This window comes from Myotis yumanensis, unplaced genomic scaffold (genome assembly GCF_028538775.1).
Source record: "Myotis yumanensis isolate MYYU_CA2020_CCGP unplaced genomic scaffold, mMyoYum1.0.hap1 SCAF_6, whole genome shotgun sequence".
NCBI classification, from domain to species: domain Eukaryota; kingdom Metazoa; phylum Chordata; class Mammalia; order Chiroptera; family Vespertilionidae; genus Myotis; species Myotis yumanensis.
The window spans coordinates 79,622,921-79,642,563 of NW_027223757.1; the positions used below are offsets into that span (position 1 = coordinate 79,622,921).

Consider the following 19,643-nt stretch of genomic DNA (forward strand, 5'->3'; position numbering starts at 1 on the left):
TTAAAATTCTCAGTAGCTGAAATTTCAGTTGAAGATGAAAGAATACAATTTTTTTTAATGTAATCTCCTTCCTTGAAATTTACCAGAATTAACAGAAAATAAAAATTATGGAAACACTATCCTCAGTGAAACAAGAAGATAGCTGCAACTCAAGTATTAATTGGGACTTAAAAACTGTCAAGGCTAAAACAAAATAAAGAAGCTGAGAAAGTTGACACACAACTTCTTTTGTTTATTTTATTATTATTTTTAAAAATCTTCACTTGAGGACATGCTTAGAGAGAGGGAGAGAGAGAGAAAGAGAGAGAGAGAGAGAGAGAGAGAGAGAGAGAGAGAGAGAAAAGAAAGACTTCAATAGGTGCCTTCTGTTGTGCCCTGACTGGGACTGGGGATCAAACCCACAACCCAGGCATGACCTGGCCAGGAATCAAACTGGAAACCTTTTTTTTTTTTTTAATTAAATCTTTATTGTTCAGATTATTACAGTTGTTCTACTTTTTTTCCCCCCATAGCTCTCCTCCACCCAGTTCCCACCCCACCCTCTGCCCTTACACCTCCCACTGTCCTCATCCATAGGTGTACGATTTTTGTCCAGTCTCTTACTGCACCCCCACACCCCTTTCCCCCAAAGAATTGTCAGTCCACTCCCTTTCCATGTCCCTGGTTCTATTATATTCACCAGTTTACTCTGTTCATCAGATTTTTTATTCACTTGATTTTTAGATTCACTTGTTGATAGATATGTATTTGCTGTTCATAATTTGTATCTTTACCTTTTTCTTCTTCCTCTTCTTAAAGAATACCTTTCAGCATTTCATATAATGCTGGTTTGGTGGTGATGAACTCCTTTAGCTTTTTCTTATCTGTGAAGCTCTTTATCTGACCTTCAATTCTGAATGATAGCTTTACTGGATAAAGTAATCTTGGTTGTAGGTTCTTGCTATTCATCACTTTGAATATTTCTTGCCACTCTCTTCTGGCCTGCATAGTTTCTGTTGAGAAATCAGCTGACAGTCATATGGGTACTCTTTTGTAGGTAACTGACTGTCTTTCTCTTGCTGCTTTTAAGATTCTCTCTTTGTCATTTGCTCTTGGCATTTTAATTATGATGTGTCTTGGTGTGGTCCTCTTTGGATTCCCTTTGTATGAGGTTCTCTGTGCTTCCTGGACTTGTGAGTTTATTTCTTTCACCAGGTAGGGGAAGTTTTCTGTCATTATTTCTTCAAATAGGTTTTCAATATCTTGCTCTCTCTCTTCTTCTGGTACCCCTATAATTCTGATGTTGGTTCCCTTGAAGTTGTCCCAGAGGCTCCATACACTATCTTTATATTTTTGGATTCTTTTTTCTTTTTGCTTTTCAGGTTGGGTATTTTTTGTTTCTTCGTATTTCAAATCTTTGACTTGATTCTTGGGATCCTCTTGTCTGCTGTTGGATCTCTGTATATTATTCTTTATTTCAGTCAGTGTATGCTTAATTTCTAGTTGGTCTTTTTTCATATCCTCCAGGGTCTCACTAAATTTATCGGCGGTTTCCAGAAAATTCTTGAAAAACCTTATAACCGTGGTTTTGAACTCTATATCCAGTGGTTTGTTTTCCTCCATTTCTGTCATTTGTGACCTGTTTCTTTGTCTCTGCATTTTTTATGCTTCCCTGTGTTGGTAGAGTGACTTTGTGTGCTAGGTGTCCTATAGGGCCTAGTGGCTCAGCCTCCCCAATTACCTGAGGTGGACACTCTTGGTGCACCCCTTTGTGGGCTTTGTGCACAGTCTTGTTGTAGTCTTGTTGTAGTTAAGCCTTGATTATTGTAGTTATCACTGGGAGGAATTGACCTCCAGGCCAATTGGCTGTGAGAATCAGCTGTGTCTGCAGTGGGAGAACTTCTGTGCTGAAGACCCCCTTCTGGGGCAAGACTTGCTTCAGTGGGGCTTTGGTGCTCACTGAGTCTGCCCCCTGAGTGTGTCCCTTATGGATCTGAGGAGTTATAATCTGGATGGTTCCACTCTGACCACTGGGTACACTGGCTCTTGGATCTAAGGAGGTTCTAATTTAACCTCTGCCTGAGGCTACCCAGCAGGAGCTATGAAGAGATCTGCAGATTCCCCTTCCTTTTGGGGGGTTTGGAAGTGCCCAGATGATGCCCAGCTGTGAAGCAATGCAAGCTGCTGTGGGGCCTTGGGCCTTCTCTTGGAAGTTCTGAGTCTGTCTGGCCCAGCTGCAATTTTTTAGGTAACTTTCAGATTGCAAAGGGCCAGGGCATTCATATGCAAAAGCCTCTGCTGCAGCCTGGGTGGGGCGGGGTCTCAGGGAATCAACAGGGTGGAGCAAGCAGCTATGGCTGATCCTCAGCCCTGCCCTAAGTGGCTGCACATCTCAGTGTCCTGGTAATTGTTGCAAGCACCTCTGAGGGAAAGCCGCCTCAAGTTTAGAGTTCTGCCTGCTGCCAGACAGTCCAGTTTCTCCCCGTATGAATCCTGGGTCCCCAGAGACTTCCTGGAACTGGAGTTCAGAGCAGTCGGGAGCTTGTGACTCCCTCCCGATTCAAAAAGACAGCTGTGTCCTCAGGTGCCAGCCCCTTACTGTGTGTGCTCGAGCCTCCGTACCTCTGCAGTTTACTTCTGCAGCTCCTCTGAGTCTCAATGTGCTTTTCTCTTTCCTTCTAGTTGTAGAATTTCCACTCAGCCAGCCTTCCTGTGGTTCTGGATGATGTCCGTTTTGTCTTTTCCTTGTATTTTTGAATTTGTGTGGTAGGCAGCAATTTCCGGTGTTTACCTATGCCGCCATCTTGGTTTCTCTCAAACTGGAAACGTTTTAATGCATAAGATGAGGGCTGGAGGGGGTTGATGGGGGAAGAAGGGGGACATATGTAATACTTTCAACAATAAAGATTTTTTAAAAAACCTTTTAAGATATGCAAGATTTCAAATGTTTACCTCCAAACTCTCTTTACTCAAAATGTGCTCCATGTAGACAAGAAGATGAGATTTGGGAAATAGGACCAAAATCATAGGACATAGAAGAAAGGGGTCACATCCAACCAGAGGCAGCAAGGTTGCTGCAGCCTTAGAGAGAAGTCATCTGACTGGCTCAGGAGGACAGAAGGCTCCTTAGAAGCAACTTCTTTGAGAGGAAACAACTGACCTAACCCATTGTGACATGTGGAAAATAATGCTGAATTTAAAAAGAATTAGCAATACTAACATAGAAAAGCAAGGCAACTACAAATTTGTGAAAAAATCTGTATGGGATAGAAATTTAATCATGGCTCAACTCCAAAAACATTTGTAGTCATATTATTATAAGCACAGACCATTGGTTTAATAAAAATGATGATATAACCACAATGAGAGAATGTGAGGAATAAACATGTGTGTCAGAGCTGGTATAAATGGGCTAAATTCTCATAGTCCATAATAAGTAGGTAGATACCGTACACTTCTTTAATCAAACATGAAACAGCAGAAACATCATGTATGGATTCAGTGAAAAGGCTGATGATGGGCCTGGACTCTATTTAAATGCAGAACTAAGCCTAAATAACTTGGGGGATAATGGCTATATTAGAATAAGTTATTAATAAGTAACGAAGTTCAGGAGCTGGGAAAGAGGAAGCTATAAGAAAGTGTGCTAATTTCAAATGTTTCCTATTAAGGAAAATATAAGGATGGCCTTAAAAAGAGAAAAAAGTATCTAAAAAATGTCAATTCCTAATGTTTTGCATTTTTCTCTTATCCATAAAAATTCTAGAAAGGAATATCTCTTATCTTTTTTGAACTCTGAGTAAATTCAGAAAAAAATTTCAGCTCCAAAAATTATTTTGCTTTTTAAAAATTTAGAATAAGTAAAATGTAATTGTTTGTAATAAAACATAGTGTAATATCACTTTATTTTTAATCTATCTACCTATCTGTCTATCTAAACATCCATCCATCCATCCATCCATCCATCCATCATGTCTGCCTAAGTACATTAAGCAACATGTAGTTCAAGGTTCACCAGTTGTTAATAATTGTTATGAGTGGTGAGACTTGGAATTATTTTTTACTCTTGTCTTTGTAATTTTTGTATTGATTAAACTTATAAAAATAATAATGATGTTAGTATTAAAATATATTTAATTTTAAAATTGAAGAGATCTCTTTTCATGAATTTTAGTGCCTGAGAGTTGAATGATGTCCTTTCCTATTTATCATGCTTGTATATTTAATACCTCATTATATGGATTTAGTGCTCCATAATTAAACCACTCATGTCATATTGCTCATTTCCTCACTATTTTTTTCCATGTAAACATTATTATTTTTTTATTCTTATGAGTCAAAAATTGTGCTTCATTTACACTATTATTTATAATTCTCTGTGTATTGCACATTTGAAATGAACCTGAACAGAATAATCACATTTTTGCCATGATTTTTTTTACCATAATTTATTTGCAGAATGCTATAGATATATTTCCTGGAACTTAAAGGAAGTTATTGTGGAAGACCAAATTTTGGTTCATATCTGAGGTCTTCTGTTTTCCTTGAAAACATTTAAACAAATACCTAGATATCAAGGAAAAGAAGCCTTTTAGCTACTTTTACTTATTGGCATTTAAGATAAGAACCACCACTGCCGAAACCCATTTGGCTCAGTGGATAGAGCGTCAGCCTGCGGACTGAAAGGTCCCAGGTTCGATTCCGGTCAAGGGCATGTACCTGGGTTGCGGGCACATCCCCAGTGGGAGATGTGCAGGAGGCAGCTGATCGATGTTTCTAGCTCTCTAGCTCTCTCCCTTCCTCTCTGTAAAAAATCAATAAAATATATTAAAAAAAAAAAAAAAAAAGAACCACCTCCACCAATAGTATTGACAGAACTACCTGACCAAGGTTATAGCTGGTGATATAATCAAAACACTTTTCAAAGTATTTAACAACTTGGGACTCTGGGAGTGCTGTTGGAATCAGCCAGTCAGAACAGAAGATACTGGAGCTGAAAGGCACTTAATAGGACAGGCATTAATTAACCCTGTAATTGCTGAAGTGTGGGGTGATGGACAAGGGTCTGTAGTGGGGCTGGGTCACTGGGGATGATAGTGAGGGGGCTTAGAGCAGAAGCTCTATGTCTATCGTGTAGAAATTGTTTTAGTACTTTATCCACTACCAGTGGTTAACTACTGCTGGTACTATAGCCAAAAATGAAGACCAACCTTGGTTATAAATTCTTATACTTACAGAGGTAGAGTTTATATATTGGATTTTTATATAAAAAATCCAATTCTAAAGAACAAAGGGAAAAGTGAAAGATGTGTTTTAAAAAGCTCTAGTAAGTCAGTCCTTGAAATCTCACCATTATTTATCAATAACTGCGAGTGAAGTATTACCATCATTCCTTAAAAAAAATGAAAATACAGTGATCTTGTTTTCAGGAAAGAAAACAAGAAAAAAATTGGCTCCAATATTTTATCTCATTTTAGCAGCAGGCAAATGGCTAACTCTTCCATGCACACTTTGTTCAAGAGCCAAAATCCATTTTCTCATCTATGCCTTCTACTATATTTTGTTAGGTTAAAGAGTCAAACACATTTTCTGTAATAAAAACACAGACTTTAAGAGCTACAAGAGTGCTAAGCATTAGAAGTAAAACCACCACTGGTAATCTGTGCCAAATAAGTAGAGACTTGATTTAAAATATCCAAGAGTTCTCAACATTAGCATGACTGACATTTGGACTGGATATTCTTTGTTGTTGTGGGCGGCATCCTGTGTGTTGTAGAATGGTGATGAGCATCCCTGTTTCTACCCTCCAGATGCCGGTAGCATTCTTCCTGTCCTGACAATAAAAACTGTCTTGAGACATTGCTGAATATCACGTGTGTGTGTGTTGGGTGGGGAGGAGGATATTGTCCCTGGTGGAGAACACTGAAATAATCTAAGAAAAATATTTGATTTTAGAAGGCTTGATGTTTTTATTTCTTGAAGATTTTCCTTGCTGATTGTGTTTAATGTGGGCTAATATTAACATTGACTTTTATTTGCTGACCACAAATTATTCGTGAACAGGGGAGGAGGCCAGTAAATGCAAAAATATCAGCCGGAAACCAGTCTGGAATTTAAAGCATTTCATGTTAAACATTTGTTAAGTTGTGGCAGCATCATTCATTCCTTTACTTTCCATCAACAGATATTTATTTACTAGGCATAATTCCAGATATTGGGGATTCAATGGGGAAAAATAATAGTTGAGTTCAGCCTGTCATGGGACTTACATTTCTGTGGCTACACTCAATTATTCCAGTAAAATGTAAACATTCTCAACATGTTCTAGCCAATCTTTGACTCTATGTCTCACTGTACTTAGAACAATTCTAAAATAATATTTAAGAATTGTACTTATTTTAAGTTATGCCACTAAGGATACAATTAGTGGTTAAAATTTTTAAAAATCCAATCAATTATATGCGTGCTTCTTGTGCAGGCTCCAGGTTTCATGCACACCAAAATGCAGGAGGTTTCCTGAGTAAATCCTCCAAATCTTTCTCAACTCCATACTGGGGTGCCTTCTGCTGCCCCTTTCAGGGCTTTACGCTCTAACTCTCCCTCCCTCAGCTCAACTAGTCATTCATCACAATAGCCCTATTTTCTCATCTCCTCTGGGAAGCCTGCATCATCTCCATGGCTGGGTTAGGCTTGTCCATTGAAACTCATTTAAAAACTCATAATCTCATCATGGCCTTATAGTGTTGTAATTGTTTGCTTTTTGAAGTTACAGAATGTACCTTGTTCACCATCGTATGCCCAGTGAGTAGCATATTCTGCCACATGATGCCTGCTCAATGTATAGTTACTGAGTAAGTAAATGAATGACTGATCCACTTGGAAAATGTATCCTGTTATAGATTCTAACATATATGCACAGATGAGGCAGATGTTCATCCCAATATTGAGATACCCTTTGTTGTTTCCTAATGTCTGTATTCCCAGTCTTCTTGGTTTGCATTGATTTCTCAATCCTTAAGCCTATCTGTTAAGTTTGCCTTGCCTTTGGTGTATCATTTTTATTTGGTGAGGTTGACCTTGATAACCATATTCCATTGTTTTCCATTCCTCTTTTTTTTCCCAATACAAGCCATTTATTACATCTTTAAAATAATGCAAGTAAGTGTGACAAATCATTCAGCATCTTGCTATTTCTATAGCTGGACAACTTAGATCTTATTCATCAGCCTGCTGAACTGTTCCTTTTTCAGAAACATAGATCCCATCCAAAAATTTTCTGATATCCTTGTTTTTAACTGTTGTGGCTTGCTGAATCAAAGCAGTTGAATTTGATACAAGTTCAATATCGTTTCCTTCAAGAATCAACTCATCTTTGTGGGCTTGAGATACTGAACAAGCAAAGCCTGAACTCATCCAAACTCTGCAGATGTATTTTTCACCTAAGAAATTTCTGATTTCAACAAGAGAACCATTCTCCTGAATAACGACCTTGATGGAGAAGTGAGCGAACACAGACCTCATCTTCTAACAAAAGCCTAGTTTAACAACCTTGATCCTGTTCTGTACGTGATTGCAGATAGTGAGAACCATGGCAAGTTCCTTTCTGTTTCCCTATTTGTCAACCCGGAGCCTCTTTTTCTTTCCAACAAGACTGAGCTCTACATTGATGTGGTTGAAGTCCCTCCACAGGGTGCCTCTGGGCCCTTCACAATAACTGTGCGACCCTTCAGAGTGATGTCCGCATTTTCTGGGATGTCGACAGTCTAATTTCTCCATCCTCACAGTAGATGTGGCAAAGAGCTCCATTTCTCTTTTTTTCCAAACATCCATGCATCATTGCTGTACCTTCCTAGGCCTTTTGCTAACTGTTCTACTACATCTATTTTTTAAGTCGAACTAGTAATATTTCTTATACCCCTATTATGAATTTGGCATAATCTTAGCATTCTGAATACAAAGATAAACAGGGAAACCCATGCTCTTGAAAAGGGTATAGTGAATCAAACACTACTTCCATTTTACATAGACATCCTGGGTCATTTATACACACGATGGGCACCAGAAGGGATAGATCATATTTTTTAGATTGGTCCCCAAACAAGCCTTCAACTTCTCTGTTGTCTGATCTCCTTTTGCCCCCTTTCAGTCATCATCCATCTCCCAGATGTCTTATCTGTCTTGTTCTTCCAACTTGGCATTACCATTTTGGGATTTTTACAAGAGACATCACTCTCAAATTTCTTATGTTCTTTACTTTGATAAAGCTCTTCCTGAAACTGTCCCATTTTACACACTTCACTCAGCTTATAGCTGGAGTCTTCACAACCTTAAGAGCCCTTAATAGGTATGGTTCAGTCCCTAGAAAATGAATGCTTTCCTGACCGTCTTCTAAGAGCAAACACACAATCCTACCTCCACAGAGAGAAATGACAACTTCCTCAAAGCCTTCTCAGCTTCCTGCTCCCAGGTGAGAAGTGAATTCTGTCTGGCTGCAAGTCTGCTCATGTCTCAATGCATCAATACTTCCAGAGGAATTTATGTTATAAATGTGGATCATTACAAATTAATAGTTCAATTAATATATCCCACTTTAAAATGGCAAAGAATATAAATATCCAATAAGGAGATTTAAAAAGTTTAGCATCTGATCTAGCAATTTCACTTTTGGCTATTTACCCAAAGACAATGGAAAAAAACAAAAAACACAACAACGCTAGTTCAAAAAGTTAAATGCACCCCAAGGTCATTGCAGTAGCCATGATATGGAAACAACCTAATGTTCACAGATGGATGATTGGGCAAAGAAAATGTGGCATAGATATATACAATGAAAAATTATTCAACATAAAAAAGAATGAAATTTTCCCTTTGCAATAACATGGAAGGATTATGCTAAGTGAAATAAATCAGACAGATAAAGACAAATACTCCATGATCTCGCTTATATGTGGAATCTACAAAAAGAAAAAGAAGAAAGAAAGAAAGAAAGAAAGGAAGGAAGGAAGGAAAGAAGGAAGGAAGGAAGGAAGGAAGGAAGGAAGGAAGGAAGGAAGGAAGGAAGGAAGGAAAGGAAGGACCACAAAACAACAACAAAAAAAAACACTCAAGGTCATAGATACAGAGAACATATTGGTGGTTGCTAGAGACAAGTAATAGAGGAGTGAGCTAAATAGATGAAGAGAGTCAAAAGGTACAAACCTCCAGTTATAAAACAAATAAGTCATGGTGATGTAATGTACAACATAGCAACTATAGTTAATAAAACTATATTACATATTTGAAGGTTGCTAAGAGAGTAATTTTAAAAAGTCTCATCAAGCCCAGGCAGTGTGGCTCCATGGTTGAGTGTTGACCTATGAATCAGGAGATCATAGTTCAATTCCTGGTCAGGGCACTGCCCCGGGTTGTGGGCTCGATCCCCCATGTGGGGCTTACAGAAAGCAGCCAATCAATGATGCCCTCTCATCATTGATGTTTCTATCTATCTCTCCCTCTCCCTTCCTCTCTGAAACCAATAAAAATATTTTTTAAAACTCTCATAAAAAATTATGTATAGCTAAGTATACATATGGCTATTAACTGGACTCATTGTAGTATCATTTCTCAACATATACAAATATCAAGTCATTATGTTTTACATCTGAAACTAATACACTGTTCTATGTGAGTTACACCTTAACTTTTAAAAGTTCAACTCAACAATTTAAAAAAAGTTAAAATGAAACTGTAATAGCGTTTCTTGCTATTTAAGTTCTCATCAGTTATTAAAATGAAATTATCGAGAATTAGTGAGAATTGGAAGAAACAGACACTGACTGTCATGCCCTGCTGAGAAGATAAATTAACTTAACCTTGTTAAAAAGTAATTTGCCAATGTTATTAAAAGTGCACATATCCTTTGACTTAGCAATTTCAATTTTAGGAATTTATCATAAGAAAATAATTAGAGAGGTGAATAAAATTATATGTACAATATGGTCACATCAGCATTTTAGTAAATGAAATAATAGTGATAATGATGATGACAATAATAATAGCACTCATTGAGTGCTTACTATGTGTCAGGCACTGTTCTTAACTCTATGAGGTAGAACAATAAATCTTTCTCTCTCCCTCCCTCCCTTCCTCTTTTTCTCTCTAAAAATCAATCAATAAATTTTTTTAAATTGGATATGAGCCCAGCTCATAAGGAAAGCACTATATAAATCTAAAATGCTCTAAGTTTATATTTCCTATAAGTTCACAAAATCAATCACAATAATTCATATATTCTCTTTGCTGCATTTTAAAAAATATATTTTATTGATTTCTTACAGAGAGGAAGGGACAGGGACAGAGAGTTAGAAACATCAATGAGAGAGAAACATTGGTCAGCTGTCTCCTGAACACCACCCACTGGGGATGTGCCCACAACCAAGGTACATGCCCTTGACCGGAATTGAACCCGGGATCCTTCAGTCCACAGGCCAACGCTCTATCCACTAAGCCAAACCGGTTAGGGCTTTGCTGCATTTTTTGATGTCCAAGGAACAAATACTCTTTCCTGGAAAATAATACTGTTTTTCAAGAAAGTAGTCTTATTTCTACTAGGTTTTATTTATTTTTTATTATTATTATTTTTTTTTAGGTTTTGACCATTGCTTTATTTATTTTTAAATTTTATTATTGTTCAAAGTAGCACATGCCCTCACCCCCCTAGTGTCTGTGTCCATTGGTTATGCTTATATGTATGCATACAAGTCCTTTGGTTGATCTCTCACCACCACCACCCCCACACACTAGGTTTTAAAATACACTGTATACCTGGCTATTCTAGGGCCAGAACAATGAGAATATCTATTTATATTCAATTATTCCATGCACAGAATCCAAATGTTTCTGTGCAGATCAAACACATTCTCTTAACCATTAAAGGAGGTAATTCTATTTTATGTTTAAGAATATTAAAACATGAAGGAAGATGATTTTTACGGCACTTAAATAGAATAAGGGTAGGCTTACCCTTATCTAAAATAAGAGTAAACCCCATGACCTTTAGGCCACAAACCCACATTTTTATATTCACATGTTGGTATGCTACAATTTTTATTTGGTGATGAAAAAATCTAGGCTAGATGAAAAACTGCACTAGACTCAGAGGAAGGAAGAATGAAAATTGGTGGAAGAAATATTAGTAACTTAAGATACACAGATGACACCTTCTTGCTGACAAAAGGCAAATAGTTTGAAATGACTTCTGGTGAAAGTGAAAGAAGAAAGTGCCAAAGAATGACTGCATTTGAAGAATAAGAAGACAAAAATCATGACTACAGGAGAAATACACATATTTAACATAGACAATGAAGCCATTGAACTTGTTTAAAGATTTTGTTTACCTTGGTTCAGTAATCAATGCACATGGAGACTGCAGCCAAGAACTCAGGAGAAGGCTGAGATTCAGAAGGGCAGCAATGGAAGAATGAGGAAAGATCACCAGAGCAAAGATATGTCATTAGAGACCAAGGTTAAGATCATCCACATCCTTGTACCCCCAACTCCTATGTACAGGTGTGAAAGTTGGACAGTGAAGAAAGCTGATAGGGGAAAAAAAATTGATTCTTTTGAAATATGGTGGTAGAGGAGAGCTCTACAGATATCCCAAACCACCAGAAAGACAAAATAGTGGGTCCTACAACAAATGAAGTTTGAAACATCACTGGAGGCAAAAATAACAGAATTGAAGCTGTCTTACTTCAGGCACATCATGAGAAGGCAGGGTTCCTTGGAAAAGGCAGTAATACAGGGTCAGGCACAAGTAGGTCTACAGTTGTGAGTACACAAAACATGGAGTTTATTCTTATATTAGTATTTATTAATTATTGTACTATTTTCCATAAGAACAACTGTAAACCTACTTTTACCCCACCCTGAACCGGGAAAAATAGAAAACAGCAGAAAAAGAAGACCAAATATGCAATGGACTGACTATAAAAAAAGCCATAGGCATGAGTCTACAGCAGCTGAGCAGGGCTGCTGAGGAGAAGACACTGTGGACATCACTCATTCATAGTTTTAGTTTTTTTCCTTCATTATTTTTCCCCCACTAGCTCTGCCAGCTTGCTTTTCTTCTTTTTTGCTGATTCATTCATAGGGTCTCTAGAAGTCAAAGCCAACTCAAAGGCAGGTAACACACATGAAAAAAATTGCTGCATGTTGTACTTGCAGAGTGCCATTCCAAATGTCTTCATATTCATTTCTTCTTTCTCTATATTCTTAATCCTATTTTTGCCATTCTTTTTTAAAATATGTTTTTTATGGATTTTTGGAGAGATAGAAACATGGATGAGAGAGAAACATCATCAATCGGCTGTCTCCTGCATGCCTACCGAAGATCAAGCCTGCAACATGGGCACGTGCCCTGACCAGGAATAGAACCGGTGGCCTTTTGGTTCCTGAGTGACCACTCAACCACTGAGCCACACCAGCAGGGCTTTGTCATTCTTAACACTCTTTCCTCCATAACTGTTCATCTTAAAAATCTAAAAATACCCTTTATCATTCAATCAATTTAGAAAGAAATGAGATTTGATTATACAAAAAAAAAAAATCATTTTAAGTAATGTTGTAGATACACTTGTTTCGTGTCAATGACAACTGCTGAATGATTTGGTAACTTAATGGAATGTCACATTTTGTATTTAAATTTCTTCCTCAAAATAAATTGCTTCATATGACATGCTTATAATTATAAAGTTTCTAAATAATTCTTCTAAGTAAAAATGATAAAAATTTAGGAAAAGTTAATATATCGGCTCATTTATAAAATTTCATATTTCAACACTAAGCACTATCGGTATATTCCTCATTGTGAAAGGCAAGAGGTACACACAGTTCTTTCCTCCTCTCCAGTTTATTATGCAGAAGGTGTCCCCCAAAATGTATACCTACTTTAATAGCTTATAGCTCAATTTTGAAAATGAAATTTATTTTAATAAACACTGCCTTTATAATTATTCAAAGTGTGTGTGCACATTTTTTGGAATACCCTATATGTTTTACAATTTTGAGATTTATATAGTTACATTCAATTCTATATCTATAATTATAGGAATTTGTATCTTTGGTTCTATATTTAAATAGTTTTATCATGGTTTCTCAATTCTGAGTTCTTTACATTTAGAGTCTTTCTTAATGACATTTTATAAAGGAGCTTCTATTTCAAGAAGGGGTCATGTTAGCTCTGTGTTCTGAGCTACTAGACACCAGAGATCATCTATCTTTAATATTAATGCTTGAAAGAAAATTGGGATAATTACGAATATTTTATTTGATCCATATTTCTACGTTTTTTCTTCAGAATCACAGCTTATCATTATGTTGATCCCTTTGTCTCCATCTTAATCATCTCTCTAATTGCTTTCCTATTTTTGTTCTTTTTTATTTCATTTTGTGTGATATTCTCAAGTTTGTGCTGTGTTTCTGTATTTTCACTCTTCTTTATTTTGTATTTTGTTCCAATAATAGTTTTAGTTTTTTCCCTCCATTATTTTCCCCCAAGCTCTTCCAGCTTGTTTTTCTTCTTTTTGCTGTCTCTTCAGTTTTTCTGTTTTCTTTTGTCTATTTTTCATATTTTTTGTAATCACTGTATTTTCTATGGAGTATGCTTTGAGATTTCTTATTTTCTGTGATAAAAGACTCCTCTGGTAGAACTCCATCATCTGCATCTTGCTTATATTCTTTTCTCCTTCATTCTATGAGCTGGCACCTCTCTGGTTACAGAAGGGGGGCGATTCTATTAGAGCAACTCGAGAGGGTGTCAGCAGAAGTGAGATTTGTCATCTTCAAGGTTCAGTTTGAGCTGTACATCTTAGAACCTCCCTCACTAAATCCTCTGTGTCCTCTATCCTGGTCCAGCATCTTCATTTAGCTTTTGGCACTTAGGAGGTCCGATGGCTTGCTGAGACCCTCCTGAAAGGATGGGCTCCCTAGGTGAGGGATAGTCCACATTGCTCCCCTCCAGTCCTCACCTAGGCCTTCCTTCACCAAGAATGACTAATCTTACCCTTGCTCCATTTTCCTAACATTTTACATTAGACTGAGTTCTTATGGGGCATTGCTCCGACTCTTCCAAGGCCGGCCTTGGCTTCTACATGTCATTCTACATGTCACATATTAGAAGGATGGTTTGAGCTCTTCTCTGAATTGTGACATTTAGTAGTCAAGGAATCTTAAAACCAAGGAGCTGGATACAGGTTAAGTCTTTCATTCTCTTTCAATTTATTCCAATACAGCAGATATTTTCAATTTATGGCTTGGGGTTGTGACTCTTTAGTTGCTTTCGGTGGTTGGTAAGGCAGAAAAGCTATTAAAAATTTCTGTGTCAGCATCTCTAATTAGAAGCTTTGTCTATCTATGAAGCTGGTATGAAGTCCCACCTCCCCTTGAATTTTCTTCAACAAATCAATCACAGTTTGATCTTTCTTGTTTATGGCCCCTTTCTGGTGCTTACTATTTTATCTCTGCAAAATACATCAGATTGTATCCTAAATCAGTCCTGATTTTTTTACATAGGTATAAAAATGAAAACTTAATCTCAATGAATGAAGGGATCACATCAGTCTTGCCTATCACATTTTCCCCACTACATAGCATAATCCCTAGCAGATAATACATGCTCAATAAAAATTTGGAATGAAATAATGAATTAACTCGTGAATGTAGTATAAACTTACTTTCAAACAAGATGATATTATATTTGAGGAGATCCAATGCCTATCAAGATAAATAATTTTGAAAATTTTTTAAAAGGACTATAAAATAATATATATTATGTACATGGCAGCCGAGAGTAAATAAGCCCTTAATGCCTTGATAATGGAATTGAATTAAATAATTAAATATCAATAATTTAATTAAAGTAAATTAATATAATTAAATATAGAGGTACATTGAGGTACATTTGGAAGAGTACTTATATAGATTACATATTTATAAAAGTTGCCGAAACTGGTTTGGCTAGGTGGATAGAGAGTCGGCCTGCGGACTGAGGGGTCCCAGGTTCGATTCCGGTCAAGGGCATGTACCTGGGTTGCGGGCACATCCCCAGTAGGGGATGTGCAGGAGGCAGCTGATCGATGTTTCTCTCTCATCGATGTTTCTAACTCTCTATCTCTCTCCCTTCCTCTCTGTAAAAAATCAATAAAATATATTTAATAAATAAATAAATAAATAAACATAAAAAAATAAAAGTTAGAATAAAATAATGTAGACAAAAAAAGTAAAATAGCCCAGCCAGTGTGGCTCAGTGATTGAGCATCAACCCAAAAAATTAGAAGTCATGGTTCAATTTCCGGTCAGGGCGCATGTCCAAGTTGCAGGCTCGATCCCCAGTAGTGGGTGTGTGGGAGGCAGCAAATTGGTGATTCTCTCTCATCATTGATGTGTCAATCTCTCTCCCTCTCCCTCCTTCTCTCTGAAATCAATAAAAACTTTTTTTAAGAAAAATAAATGACCTACAAAAGCAAGAGAATTATGTAAGAGGTAAAATGGAGGAAGGTAAAAAGTTGTTTGGATACTAAAGTTTGTGGATTATTTTTATTTTTTGCTTTTTTTCTGCAACAGAAAAAATATTTTAGCATAATAAAAGAAGATGACTAAAGGAAGTTTTTTCATTCTGTCTTACAATGCCAATGTTGGATTTATGAAAATGTTTTTGAATTTCAGAGGGTTTAGTTTTCAGCAGTATGAATATTTAGTTTTCCTACAACCCAGACAGGCATCCCTAGAGCAGTATAAAAGCATGACATTAAAACAGCTTTATTTTATATATATTCTATTTGGGAAGGTACATTTGGTATTTCAAGATTTAAAGGGCAGCCAAAACCGGTTTGGCTCAGTGGATGGAGCGTCGGCCTGCAGACTGAAAGGTCCCAGGTTCGATTCCGGTCAAGGGCATGTACCTGGGTTGCAGGCACATCCCCAGTAGGAGATGTGCAGGAGGCAGCTGATCGATGTTTCTCTCTCATCGATGTTTCTAACTCTCTATCTCTCTCCCTGCCTCTCTGTAAAAAATCAATAAAATATATTTTTAAAAAATTTTAAAAAAAAAGATTTAAAGGGCAAATAACTGGGATTTCCAAATTTAGGTGTTTTTTTTTTTTTTTTTTTTTATAGTGCAACCATATATCAAAATTCAGTCTTTGAGTGTAATAGGATAAAATATTGCTAAACACCTAAAGTTATTGTACCATATTAAGAAAAAATTAAAGAATGTAGCAAGTTACCAATTAAGTTAGTTAGCTATGCTTAAAGCTTAAAGGCTTATGAAGTTCAAATTAAAAAAATGAACCTCTAAATATTATGATAATCTAGGCTAACATGTCATTCTAATCTTAGAACCTAGTAAAAAAGGGTAATTTTAGTTTTGCATTTATGAAATACAATGAATCAGAAATATCAAACATTTGGCAGTGAACCAAATGGCATTTTTACCCAGTTCCTATGTAAATTTGTGAAAGTACCATATAGGTAGTATTTAAACAAAAAGAATGATGTATTTCCTTCACCTTGTAATATGGTATATTTAATAGATGACCCCTTTTCATTGTGTTCATCATGGTAGAGGAGAAGAGCTAGCTCTCTGTACTCTCTTTATAAGAACAATAATCATAAGCATAAAGGCTGCAATCTCATGGCTTAATCACCTCCAAAAGTCCCACCTCCAAATATTTGAGATTCAAGAAGAAATGATAATCAAAAAAGTAGTATGTGAGTAAATGAAAAAGACCATGAACTATAATTTTTTAAAAATGTCTAGTGATGTTAAATAGAATTAAAATGATAAACAGTAATAAAATATAAGTCACAATGGGGTCTAAATAAAGATTAAATAATCTAACTTCTTTATTATATAAGGATGAAAAATGAAATTTTTAATAAATTTTAGACTTTGACAAGTATGGTTATTATAATTCCCCTATATCAATCACAAAATTAGAAGCAAACACATAAATCTGAAACATGCAAAAGAGAAAAAGGTATAAAAAATATTAAGTCAATCCGAAAGATGACCAAAAAGAGAGCGAAAAAATATATAGATAGTAATATATGTGGGACATGTGAGACAAATAGAAAGCACAAAATAAAACCGTAGATTTAAATCCAAAGACATCTGAAATTATATTAAAGGGACTAATTCTTCAGCTAAAAGACAAAGATTTTCCCATCATACTGGAAAAATTTTCACATTCAACTATTTATAATATACAGGACATAGAAAATCTAAGAAAACCAAAAGGTTGATTTTAAAAGAATGCAAAAACATATACTTAAATATGAAGAAAATATTTCAATGAAACTATATTAATAATAGAAAATAAACTTTAAAGCTAAAAGCATTTCTAGAGATGGAAAATCTGTTTATTCTGATAAAACATTTAGTTCATGAAGAAGATATAATAACATATATTTGTATGCACATTATAACATAGGTAGTGAAACTATAAAGAAAAGCTAAGAGCTGATTATCTTAAAAGTCAAGATAATGTTTATTGCAAAAGAGGGGAGTGTGAATAAAAAGAGATATTTAAAGGTTTTTGGGATGCTGGTGATGTTCTATTTCTTAATTTGAACAGTATTCATACAAGTTTTATCATAAAACTATTAAAAATAATATAATACTGTTTTTTAACATTTTCTGTATGTATGGAAATTCTTGAGCTATTCAATAAAAAGGAATGCTGCATAATAATATAAATACAGAGTTATCTTGTTTTGTTTTATATCTGTATATATAAAAGCCTAAGCAACCGTTTGACCATTCGAACATTCGGCTGGTAGCTATGATGTGCAATGACCACCAGGGGAAAGACACTCAAAACACAGGCATGAAAACATGGAACAGACTGATGAATCTCAGAGAGAAGTCGGGAGGGGGAAGAGATTAACCAAAGATCTTTTTTTTTTTTTTTAAATATTTTATTGATTTTTTACAGAGAGGAAGAGAGAGGGATAGAGAGTCAGAAACATCGATGAGAGAGAAACATCGACCAGCCGCCTCCTGCACATCTCCTACTGGGGGTGTGCCCGCAACCAAGGTACATGCCCTTGACCGGAATCGAACCCGGGAGCTTTCAGTCCGCAGGCCCACGCTCTATCCACTGAGCCAAACTGGTTTCGGCAACCAAAGATCTTATATGCATACTAGAGACCCCATGCATGGATTCATGCTCCAGTGAGGTCCCTCAACCTGGCCTATGGAGATCAGGCTGAAACCAGCTCTCTGATATCCCCCAGGGGTCCTGGATTGCGAGAGGGAAGAGGCCAGATCAAGGGACCCCACCAGTGCATGAATCCATGCACCGGGCCTCTAATATCTACATATTTATCTACCTATAGCTGTAGTCAAAAGATATATATTAAATTTTTATCAACAACTATCTCTGGATGGTGGTTTTATACTTTCTTTTAATTTTTTCCTATAGCATGTATTGTTTTGGTAATAAGGGAAAAACAAAATTTAAAAATACTGCCACACAGGAATAGAAAATTGGGTTTCTAGAGAGAATAAAGGTTGGTAGAAGGATATCTGTCAACCATAAAATGGAAAATGAATAGCTTTATGGAAAGTGAGACATAGATACTCAATGAGAAGAAAATACTTGGAAAGCAGTAATGCTGAAAATGACTTCAGGGTGAGTATGGACAGCAAATTAGATAGAAGCTTGCAGTGTTATGTGCCAGAAATGAGAGCCAATGTTATTTATAGTTGCAAAAGCACAGACACCATGGCACAAAACAAGGACAGGCAGCCTCTTTTCATATATATATTTGGAAAACCTGACTGTAAGGCAACAATTACATAGCAAACTGGTTTCAGTTTAAACTAGGTACAAGGAAGAAAATAGCCACCATGACCTAAAAATCATTATGGCAACATGGAATTCTCCAGTGGGATCATTTCTCTTTCTGGCTTTGTAAAGTGCTTAGCCTCTATTAAGGGCAGCCCCAAGTTTTATCAAGGTAATGGTAAAAACATGGATATTTGCATTTTTATCTTTCGCAAAAAAGACATATCACAGGAGTCATACGTGATGCAAAAATAAGTCTGCATAGGAAGCTTGCATGCCTTCAAGAGTTCAACTTACGGAGAAAGAAAAGTGCAGACATCGTAAAAGTGGGGGAAATGAATCCTGACGCAAGACTGGCCTTTAAAAGTGGATACAATGCACCATGTCCAAAGGATATTGTAAACTGAAGGTGTCCAATATGGTAAGCAGAATATGGCAGCAGGCATCGAGGTGTCAGTTAATAATCAAATTCAGATAAGCAAATGCAGACTGCTGCTAGGTCTAGGGAGGGCCAGGAGTTGGGTTGGTGGAGAGTAGGATCCAGTAAAGAAGGTTGGTTGGCAAGAGACAGGCAAGAACTTAAGGCGAGCAGATGGACTTCAGGGCAGGATATCATCCAACAAGATATTGGGGTGCTGTATCATATCTTGCAAGAGATAGAGAGGATTCATAGGATATAGATATCCCTCAGATAGTATAAATAAAAATACCTAATTGAAAGATTGCTTACTGAGGTATGGGCAGAGCCATTAAAATAACAACAATACCACCAACACAACAACAAGGAATGTTGAGGTGCACACAGACTATCAAGAACGGGAAGCTGTTAGCACTTTA

General features: G+C 36.5%; 1 protein-coding gene and 1 pseudogene across 2 annotated transcripts in view; both read right to left on the reverse strand.

Moving 5' to 3' along the window:
* The window catches only part of PTCHD4 (patched domain containing 4), a 163,062-nt gene that overhangs the window by 71,444 nt on the left and 71,975 nt on the right, over positions 1–19,643 (reverse strand). The gene's annotated exons all lie outside the window — the stretch shown is intronic.
* On the reverse strand, positions 7,176–8,264 carry LOC139012794 (large ribosomal subunit protein uL6 pseudogene; annotated as a pseudogene).